A 12,095-nucleotide genomic window follows, 5' to 3' on the forward strand; every position below is an offset into this window, starting at 1 on the left:
CACTAAAAAAAAAAAATTCAAAAGAAAAAGACACTCAAATGATTCCTTTAACCCCATCCACATCTTTTTACTTTGCATCCACTTTTTCCTGTGTCAATTGAAGAATCATATTAGCTTTGCGTCGTTTACCCCACTATTTGACCGGTAAAACGATGTAAAAGAGGCCACAGTTTCCTTTTGGAGCAATGGAGCCTTGAAGGTATTAAATAGGGGAAAGTTTGAGGGTTTTTGATATTTGAGGTATTATTTCATAAAATTAGAATATACGGTGCTGGTGTATAGAAAGCTTTATATGAGTGGTCTAATCCTCTCTCAAGGTTTTAACTAAGGGTGTGCATGGTCAGGGTGGGCGGTTCTTGGCCTAGAACCAGGAACCACCTGCTAAGTATCGGTTCTGAAAAATTGAAACTGGGAACCGTCCATTAGTTGCATGGATTCACCTGAGAACTGGACCATTAGTCTATTTTGGTTTCCGGGTGTATTCATGGAACCGGTTTTTAGTAGTCAATGGAGTAGCGACCACCCAGAATTGGAACAGGAGCTGGCAACTTTTTTTTTTTTCCTCCCAAATTCCCTTTAGTTTTCCTAGCAAAATTCTGTCCGCTTGAGGGTTCTTCAAGGGTTTATCCAAAGCTTCGTTGCTGCAAAGCCCAGTTTGCTTGTTGCCATGGCTTGGCAGCTGATGGGTTCTACTAATTACATGTTGAAGCGGTTTAGTGATAGTTTGGGGGTATTTGAATAGATTTAATAGGATGTTGGCTAAGTTAGTGGAAGAGGGGTACCGACTATGGAGTGGAGGACATTAGACTCGTGCAGCATGCGGTGCTTCTTGAGTTTGTGAACGTGAAGACATCGATGGCAAGAGGGGAAGCTATTAGGGATCTTAGGAAGTGTTTGGAAAAATTAACATATTATTACAATATAACCGGTTCGGTCCGGGTGAGCGGATTCCCCCATGGAATCGGGAACCGGACCAATACCCACCAGTTTCCATAAATTGGAAACGGGAACCGGACTAATTCCCTTAAGAACCACAGTTTCTGGGCGATTTCATCTGCTTTCGGGCGGTTGAGCAGATTTCAATTCCTTTGCACACCTCTAATTTTAAATGTCCACTCTCTAATCAAGCATCAAATTAGATCAAGAGTTTGTCATGTTGCTTGTAGAAGCTTTTTTTTTTTTTTTTTTTGGTTTCTTTTTATAAGAAAAGTCAGAGCATAAACTAGTAGAACAAAGAAAGTTTGCGGTCTAAATAATCTCTTAATTTAAGGATTTTAATTGCTCGCTCTTTTAATTACCATAAATTCAATTATGGATAAGACCTTTTGAGAATTTTTTTACATCACCAATTTATAATATAATTACTCTTATTTCAGTCCCCCTTTATAGACCATTGCATGTATGGTCCTTTTTTCTTTTAATTTGATAGTTGTGATGGCTGTAAAAGTGACAAACGATAACTAAAAAATTATCCAATATTTCCTCATAGATATGAATTAAAAGTTCTACACCAAATAGGGGCATCATATGAGATATTCTTGGCATATGTAGCATTTTTCTTATTGTAGGTCTTCTTTTAACCCCATGAATGCAGTGTATACTTATAAGTTATCAGTACCATCAGTAACAACAAAAAGATTGATTGAATGTTTAATCGTCCGATTTGGATATCATACGTACCGAATTCGGATTGTAGTGTCTCCCATTTAGAATAATTTTAAGGAGCCAGCCCACTACCCTGGAATGGAGACTTACTTAATACATATGGGGGATAGAATTTGTGTATTTTTATGTATGTATTATCATATTAAAAAAAAAGTACCATTAACATACTTTGTTGATACAAAATGACCGAGGGATTTCCAACATTGCTAAGAAACGAGAAATCCTCCTTACATAATTGGAAATTCAACATCTAGGTTCTACAAAGAGCCCCTAACTTGCACAGTAATTCGAAAGAGTGGATACGTCTTACACAAAACACAATTGCTTCATTCATATTTATATTTCATAACCTTTACTTTTCTAGTCATCCCTCTTTAGAACTATATAGGCATATTCAGAATGACTGCCTTTCGGTGCATTGGCATAGTCGTCGCTTGTATGGGTCAACTAGTTTAGTGATCTTAGGCTATGTTTGTTTTAAGGATAATTAATGATTTTATTTTCCTAAAAATGATCAAGCGTATTTGTTATAAAATTGAATAAATGAATAATACTTTTAATGAAAAAATCTTAGGGGTGTTCATAGGTCGATTCAGTTTGGATCCCCATCAATACCTGTCCTGACCTAGACATGAAGGGAATATGTTTTTAGTGACCCAATTCTAGATTCAGCCCACATAGAATTCAAACCCCGTTGAGTAGGGTTTTCATTATTATTATTTTTTTAGATTGCATAATCATCCTCAATTATATTGACCCAAAATTTAATGAGGTTAATGCATGCATAAAAAATCTAACATTTCCACCAACTGGCCCATTCTCATATCTGTGCAAAATCTCTCGAAATGTATAGTTTCTCTCTACCCTTGGGTAGTCTCTATTTCTCCTAAACCCTCAATCCCCACCCTAATTTCCATCGTCTCCTTCCTTTCATCACATTACCCAGAAGCTCTTCCCAATTTCAGTATGGACTTTACCCAACTGAGTCCTCCATCTCACCCTTGAAGTCTCCGCCTCCCTCCTTCTATCCGCAATCCTTCATTTCAACACCCACCTCCACCTTCATCGACGATCAAGATGAATTTCCTTTAATTTCAAGGTTTATCTTCATCGAGCTCCCATTTTGTCCCCCAGTGTATTTGGGTGGCCCCATCTACTGAACTCTATTTGGTGTCATCTTAATTGGTGCATTGCATGTGGAATCAACCCACCTCTCAACGATAGGTTTGATGATGGAACAATCTCGACAACAAGATGCCCATCTTGCCGCGCTATGCAGTAGACTTGGACAACTCTGGTCAGAACAAGAAGTGGAAGTTTGGGACGAAGAAGTACCAGCGGAGAAGCTGCAAGAATGTAAATTAACATTAGTGGGTAAAATTTTGTCCAACCCTTCTATCAACTTTCAAGCTTTTCGGAATACTTTAAAATGTGCGTGGTGCAATGATTGAGTAGAAGTTTCTCAATGCGAAGTGGGACTCTATGTATTTAAGTTCAATTCAGAAGGGGAAAGGCAGCGAATTTTAGATAATGGCCCTTGGTTGTTTGCAAACCATTTGGTTATTGTGAAACCTTGGGTGTCAAATACACCTTTGCATTGCCATGATTTCACAACTTGTGTGTTATGGGTGCAAGTTTTCAGGCTTCCTCTTGAAAGATATACCGAGAGCATGATCATTAAAGTTGTCAGACATCTTGGCAAGGTGCAGGAGGTAAAAATTGAAACCAAAGAAGGTTCTACAGTTAGATCAGGGAGGGCACGAGTGGAACTTAATTTAAAAGAGCCGCTGAAATCTAGCAAACTTCTTAGAATGGAGGGGAAGAATATATGGATTGACTTTAGATATGAACGCCTATCACATTATTGTTATTCATGCGGCATCCTAGGCCATTACGCAATGTACTGTAAAGATATTCCATTCGATGAAGCAAAAATGGATGGAAAAGACAAACTATTTTATGGTCAATGGCTGAGGGCATAGGTCAAGGAACATAGCCTGTTCTGGTTTGCATTTTATGAGCAGCACCCAAAGCAAGATGATGTCAAAGAAGTCATACCAGAAACACCACAACAATCACCTCTCTTACTTCTTGCAGCACCTCAGAGTACTAACCAACAATTGGCCATTGTGGAGACCAGCACAGAACAACACCTTCAGCGCACTCCAACACCTACATTGCAGCTTTCTTCACTTGGTGAGCATCCAAAAAGTCTTGCAGAGCCTAAACTGAAGTCACTTGTGATGAACCAATTAACCTTACTCAGCAATGTAGCCGAAGGTTCCTCAAATAACAAGAAGCTAAAAAGTCCACGATTGACCTCAAAAGCAAGTCTTCTAAAGAAAGCCAAGAGATATAATCCTTATGGGATGTGCTCTAATGTCAATGAAATGCTCGACGAATCACACCTTATGGATACTCCTATCTTTACAGCTGAAGGGGTCGGAAAATGGGCTGTGGTGGCTTGCCCAAAACAGCCACCAAATGACAAATGAGGATCATCAGTTGGAATTGTTAGGGGCTGGGCAACCCCTTGACAATTCAAGCACTAAAGGCCCTAGTGGCTAGTGAAAAGCCCGATGTCGTTTTTTTGATGGAAACGAAAAATCAAGACATGGTGATCCAAAATCTTAGGAGGAAGATGAAATTTTCTAATTGTTTTGTGGTGAGTCCTTTGGGTTCGGCTAGAGGGTTGGTGGTTTTTTTGGAAAGATCAGATGTCTTTAACTATGGAGCATCACACTATACACTTCATCGACATGATTTGTACTGAAATTCAGAATGATAAAACAATGAGACTTACCTATCTTCATGCACCAACAATTTATCGACAAAGACAGCAAGTATGGGCAAATTTATGACAACTTAGCTCCTTTAATACGCTACCATGGGTGTGTCTTGGTGATTACAATGAGATATTATATCATTGGGAAAAGGCGGGCAAAAAGACATCAGAGCCGTATAGGTTACATTCCTTTAGAGAATTTCTAAACGACCGTATGTTTATGGATATAGCAAGCAAGGGTTGTGCTTATACATGGGTGAACAACAGAGATGGTGACGAAGTAGTTAAGGAAAGACTTGATAGGGCGCCGTGCACAATGGATTGGAGATTAACTTACTCGGAAGTGGAAGCCTTTGCTTTTCCTGCTTTGGGCTCAAATCATAGCCCTCTTCTTTTAATTACTAAACCCAGCCCTTCAAGACGGAAGAAAACTTTCACCTTTGAAGCTTTTTGGCTTCAAGACAAGGCCCGTCAATCGGTCATCAAAGATGCGTGGGAGTCTTCATTGATGCTAGCTCCGTCTCTTACCCACAAACTTCGAGCTTCGCACTCACTAGGTGGAAGTAAATCGCATTTCTGCAATAGACATCAACAAATCCACCTGTTACAACAACAGATCCAACATCACATTAATCAACCCGGTCATGACTATGATAAGGCACTTGTAGCTTGCCTGAAAGATGAAGTTCAAAACATATGGCAACAGGAGGGAAAATATTGGGCTATGAGATCGAGAATCCAATGGTTAAGGTCAGGGGACAAGAATACAAAGTTCTTCTATGTGACAACAATACAATGCAGACAATGCAACCGAATAAGCATGTTAAAGGATGAACAACTTGGTTGGATCCGCGACTCTAATCAGCTCAAGAACATGACGTAGACATACTTTCAAAATCTATATTGCTTGATCGGCTATCAAAATTATGGCCCTATTCTTACACAATGTTCCCAAGTAGTCACAACAGACATGAACATAGGTTTAACAACAATGCTCTCTAAGGAGGAAGTCAAGCAAGCAACTTTCCAATTAGGTGCTACTAAAGCCCCGGAACCCGACGGCTTCAATGGGCTATTCTACCAGAACCACTGGGATATTATACAAGATGATATCTTTACATCGATGCAAGACTTTTTCAAATCAGGAGTGCTGCCCCTTGGTTTTAATAGAACTCTCATCACTCTTATCCCAAAGGTTCCGCACCCCGAAAGGTTAGAACAATATAGACCCATTAGTCTATGCAATTATATATATAAAATCATTTCAAAAGTGCTGGCAAACCGACTAAAGATGGGCTACCTGGATTGATTTCAACAGAATGGAGTGCTTTTGTCACAAGTAGACAAATCCAGGAGGTCCTCCACCAAATAAAAGTTAGAAAAAGAAAGAGAAAATTTCAGGCAGTATTAAAATTGGACATGCAGAAAGCTTATGATTGGGTTGAGTGGGATTTTCTAGAGGCCTATCTTAAAAAATTGGGGTTTCATGATCAATGGGTGAGATGGGTGATGAAATGCGTTACCACGGCAACATTCATCGTCAAGTTAAATGGTGAATCATTGCCATACTTTCGTCCTACAAGGGGATTAAGACAGGGAGATCCACTCTCTCCATATTTGTTCATCATTTTAGCTAACGTCTTATTTACTCTTATTAAGCAAGCTGTCGACTCTGGAACTCTTAGAGGAATTAAACTCAATAGGTGGTGCCCTACACTTTCCCATTTATTTTTTGCGGATGATGCCATATTCTTCTTGGATGGACGAATTCTAGAATGCCAGGATCTAGCGAATGTTTTAAACCAATATTGTGTTGCAACGGGCCAAGCTGTGGCATCCCAAAATTCAAAGTCAAGCCATAAGGTGTGTTAAAGTCTTTAATTAGGTGATAAAATTTCCATGGCTTATCCTTTAGCCATTAGTCTTTTAATTAGATGATTTGTGCATATGATTGTAAAAATTTAAATTTGATAGATTAATAATTTATGCTTGGCCATGTACTTTATAAAGTAAATTTCAATAAACAAGATGCCCCAAGACTTTGGCCAAGATGAAAATTGAAATTTAAAAATATTTATAGAAGAAATTCAAAAAAAAAAGAGAGGAAAAAGTTAATTTTGGAATGGGCCTTAGGCCCATTAGCCGAAGCCTTGATGGGCCAAGTTAGTCGGCCCAATTAGGCCCACTAAAGGGGCTGTCGCCGGCCCAAGAAAGAGGAAGCCCAAGCCCATGCATGAGCTTTGCCAAGTGGCAAAGAGGAGCTCATGCATTGGCCAATTGAAAGGCAATCTCATGATTGCAAATGATGAGCTCTAGGGGGGAATAAAAAGGGAAGAGAGAGAGAGGGTGGCTGGATTTCTCATTTGGCCGAGAGGGAGAGAGAGAGAGAGAGAGAGAGATCGTGCGAGAGAAAAGGGGGAGCGGCCGAGGGAGAGAGGAGGAGGAACCGCCGTCCGTCCGCTGTGTGCCGCCGTGTTCGCCGTCGACCGACCGATCTAGAGGCAAGTGGGAGTCCTCTAGCTTCTCTTGCATGCTTGTATGTTGTTTGCATGTTGAATCTTTGAGTGTTTAAGTGAGAAAAACCGAAGCATGGATGATGTATGTTGAATGGTATGGCTGTTTGTGTTCGGACTGTGTGAGTCAGAAACTTGTTTGAGCTTGCATGTGTATTTGGAGTCCGATTTTGGCTTCGATTTCTTCATGAGAGTTGTAGCTAACATCTTGAACTACAACATACTGAAATTTCGTGGAAAATGATGGATATTTGAGGGGTTAAAGTCTTATTATACGGAGACCTCAGATCTGGAGAGTTTTTACTGACCTCTTGCTGGATTCGTGGTTGCATATTGGTTTGTGTTGAGAATATCACTTCGATTTCTTCATGAAAGTTGTAGAAGACATCTTAAAATAAAACATACTCAAATTTGAAGTGAAATGAACAAGAATAGCCTAGTAAATCAACTAGATCTTGAAGACGGTGATTCTGGTGATGTATTCCGAGACACCCGAGACTTCATGGACATAGATGATGACTATAATCTGGTTATTTAACTTAGATATGTTCATGAAACTTGTAGAGGACATCTTGATGTATAACATATTCAAATTTCAGAGGAAACGAAAGAGAATGGGTAGGTGACATCTCAATATTTCGGAGATGTGTACACTGGACGATGCGGTAGTGGATCCAGAAGCTTCATGAGACTGTATAAAATAATCTAAAAAGAATCTGGCTTTGAGTTATTCATGAAAGTTATACGAAAATATCTTGGCTATAACTCTGTAAAATTTCATAATTTTTGGAGGTCATATGGATATTGTAATCGAATTTCTTCGGAAACCGTGCATTCTGGTTTCATCCGAAAATTATATGATGTTTTGTGAAAATTGGGAAATTGTGTGAAATGCTATTTGGCCATGTATTTTGTATGAAATTATCATCCTATTGGCTTGTTTAATACTTGCTGTGATTTTTATAATTTTGGGAATTTGTTGATAATAAATTTATGGAAATGACAAAAGTTGGAATTTAAATAAAAAATAATAAAATAAAATAAAATAAAATAAAATAAAATAAAATAGATTATTTTATTGGCCATAAATTCCATTAAATTTATCTTGTTGCATGTATGATAAAGTCTTGGTATATGTATGACATTGAATCGAGATGCATATGATAAAGTCTTGGTATATGTATGACATTGAATTATGATGCATGTGTGAATCCTATGCCAAGTATGACTTGTTTGATGTCACGCCATATGCCATGTTAAATTGAGATCAAAATAATGGTAAATGTGGATAATGATAAGTGATGAAGTGGTTGTGGTGGAGGATGAGGCCGGAATGTATAGAGATGCATTGCCGGATTTCCCTGGGAGATTCAGGATGCTCGGAACATGGGGGTGCCGGAAGCCCTGTCGGAGGTTTCTGCCCGAAGGGAATGCCTCGCGATGCCAGGATTTAGGGTGCGGGATGCCCGGCCAGGGAGTGTAAATGCCGGAAGCCCTGTCGGAGGTTTCTGCCCGAAGGGAATGCCTCGTGATGCCAGTTGGGATGCGAGATGCCCGGAATGTGGGGGGCCGAATGCCCGGTGGCCTGGGAGGCTGAATGCCGGAAGCCTCAGAGGTCTTTGCCCGAGAGGATGATGAAATTGATGATTTGAGGAATGGGTGATGTGGTGATCAAATTGAAAGCTAAAAGTGGAAATTGAACCATGGCATGATATGCATGATGATATGCATGATGATATGCATGATGATGATGATGATGATGATGATATGTGATGTGAAGTAATGATGATCACCCATGATATGATATGCATGATAATATGCATGATGATGATGATGATAATGATGATATGTGATGTGAAATAATGATGATCACCCATGATATGATATGCATGATAATATGCATGATGATGATGATGATGATGATATGTGATGTGAAATAATGATGATCACCCATGATATGATATGCATGATGATGATGATGATGATGATGATGATGATATGTGATGAGAAATAATGATGATCACTCATGATATGAGATGCATGATGATATGCATGATGTTATGCATAATGATGATAATGACGATGATATATGATATGGCACGATGACATGTGTAATGTGATGATGTCATGATGATGATGATATGTATGATACGATGATGATACACATGTATGTGTTATAAATTGATATGATGACGCATGATAGTATGCGCATGGCTTCAAGGTAAGTAACGCCTGCAATGCATGTATGAATTGCATGATGCATCGAGTTGTTATTGGATTCCTTATCTGCTGAATGGTTGTACTCACCCTTTTGGGGACCAACATTTCAGATTAGCAATATGCCGCTTCCTGTCGTCACGTGTGGTGCATTTTATGGGTTATCGTCCGACGTCGAGGTAGAGTGTGAGGAGTTCAGCTGTCCTTCTGTACCTAGACTCACCTACATACGTGTGCGCTGTTTTGTCTCGTACGACATAGGCCTAGCTGGGGGCCCGATTGTCCAAGAGTTTGTTTCTGTCCACGTTCGCCGCGATGGGGTGATGAGAGGGATGCTGTCACCGCCGCCGCCTGACACACCGGACTGGGTGTGAGGCCTGTGCGTGACGAGTAGGGGCTGTTTCTTTTTGGATAGTTAGCCGACACTTATGATGGGGGTTGTGCACATGTGATGTAGAGGGTCGAGGGTTCTTTTTGAGGTTTTAAGCTGGACATGGCTGAGTCATAGCTTTTCCTTTTTGATGTACCGACCCAAAAGAAATCCCATCTTGAAAATATATGTAAATAAAGTGTCGTGGCTTGTCTATAAAATTATGGTGATTAGTGGTATGTATTTGTATCATGGTTGGTAGGGGGAGAGATGGTGATGTTTTAATTTGCTTCCGCTAATGAGTCGCGTTGGGACCGTTTTGTTTTTTTTTTGTTTTTAAAAAAAATGTGTCTATGAATTAGGACACTTTTTCAAGGGAGAAAGGTAATAAGGTGTAACATTGGCGCTGGTGATGACCTGCGAAGGGTTCGGGGTGTCACACAAGCTGTGAATAGAAACAAATCTGGACTATTCTATAGTCGTGATTTTCTTTTGAAACAAAATCTGGCTACAGAATTAAGAGCTCCTGTGATTGAAAAGGTAGGGAAGTATTTGGGTATCCCATCTGACTGGAGTGTTTCCAAAAGAGACATATTTGCTTGGATTTTGGGTCAAGTAAATGCGAAGCTAGAAGGATGGAAAGAGCATCTTATATCTAAAGGAGGAAAGGAAATCTTGTTAAAAACGATAGTGTAGGCACTCCCGCAATACGCCATGTCCATATTCAAAATTCATGTTTCTATATATGTCAGTCTATTGAATGAAGAATAGCAAAGTTCTGGTGGCAAAACAATAGTACTAGATTCTGCATACATTGGAAGGCATGAGATCTCCTCAAAGAACAGAAGATTGAAGGGGGGCTTGGCTTTCGAGATTTGCTGACTTTTAACAAAGCGCTTTTGGGAAAGCAAGCTTGGAGGTTTTTTCATCCTTATGGTGTGGAGTTTTTAAGGGACTTTATTTTCATTTTGGTGATTTCTGGCATGCAAGAAAATGCACTAAACCTTCTTAGGGATGGCAGAGCTTACTCTTAGGTAGAGATGCTATCCTTAATAAGCTGCAGTGGTCTGTTGATGATGGGCAGAAGATAAACATACATGAGGATAAATGGCTCACTAGAGGAATTATAGGCGGACCATCGCCTAGAGGAGAGCCAGAACATGTTGCTGGTTTTATACTTCCAGATGAGAAGACTTGGAACATCCCTCTTCTAAGAAACAGTTTTGACCACCAAACAGTCAAGGAGATTATTGCTATTCCATTAAGCCTTGCTTCTATCACGGATCAAATCATATGGACAGGAACTCAAACAGGTATATACTCAGTAAAAAGTACCTATTATAATCTTAGGTACACAGATCACACCAAGAACAGAAATATGGCCTCATCCTCATATCAGCCATCGACCCATCTCTGGCGACAAATCTGGAAATTAAAGATAGCCCCAAAGATTCGAGTTTTCATGTGGTCGTTATGTCACAACGCTCTCTCTACAAAGGATAACCTATTTGGCGAAACATCATTCAAGACACGGAATGCCTATTATGCTCATCACACACACTTGAAACTACTGAACATATCTTTTTATTTTGCCCATGGACGAAGTACATCTGGTCTCATTCTAGTGTACAAATTGATCACTCAGCTCTCAAAAGACATCGAATGGATGCGTCGCTGGAGGATATACTTGAAAATCAATCAGACTTATCTTCAATGGAGATCATCGCATCCATCCTTTGGCAGATATGGAAGGCGTGGAATCACTTCACTTTTCAGCATTAACGTACCAATCCCGCACAACTAGTAGATTTGGCACTTGCTGATGCAAAGTTGAACGGTAGCACGGTGTAGCCAGCGACAGATGTAGGACAAGCTCTTCTAAACCCTAATCGAGTGTGGATTCTTCCGGATTGGGGCAGCATCAAGGTCAACATCGATGGGGCTTTTCCCACGGTGAACCATACGGGGGCCATCGCGTGCATTTGCAGGGATCACACCAGTACTTTAATCGTCGGATTCACCAGCATAGTTCGCGCATCTTCCCCATTGCAAAGTGAGATCCAAGCCCTCATATCTACTCTTACCTATTTGCTAGAACGAGGACAGGATGATACTCACCTCATTATCGAGTCTGATTGTATAAAGCTTGTGGAGATCTTCAACGATCGAAGTCTTCCGCCATGGGAATCCCGAGCGCTGGTCGCCGATGTTGAAGCTTTGGGCCTCTGTTTTCCCCATCTGCGCATCCGGCATTGCAGAAGAGAGGCAAACGCCACAGCTGATTGGCTGTAAAGGCCCATGGCCGAGGCACCCTTTCTCCTAATTGGGCTTCATCACCTTCACAAATGTTAATGGATTTGCTATGTATTGATGCCCTTTTTGTGGGTTGTAATTCCAGTAGTATTTGAATGAAAGGCATCTTTTTCGACAAAAAAAAAAAAAATGCATAATTGCGATCTTCTACCAATTTTCCGTGATGCATGATCTAACTGTAATGATTTTTCTACAAATAACTCTGTCAAGTTTATGCATTAATTTGAATCAT

Source organism: Eucalyptus grandis, chromosome 8, assembly GCF_016545825.1.
Source record: "Eucalyptus grandis isolate ANBG69807.140 chromosome 8, ASM1654582v1, whole genome shotgun sequence".
Lineage (NCBI taxonomy): Eukaryota > Viridiplantae > Streptophyta > Magnoliopsida > Myrtales > Myrtaceae > Eucalyptus > Eucalyptus grandis.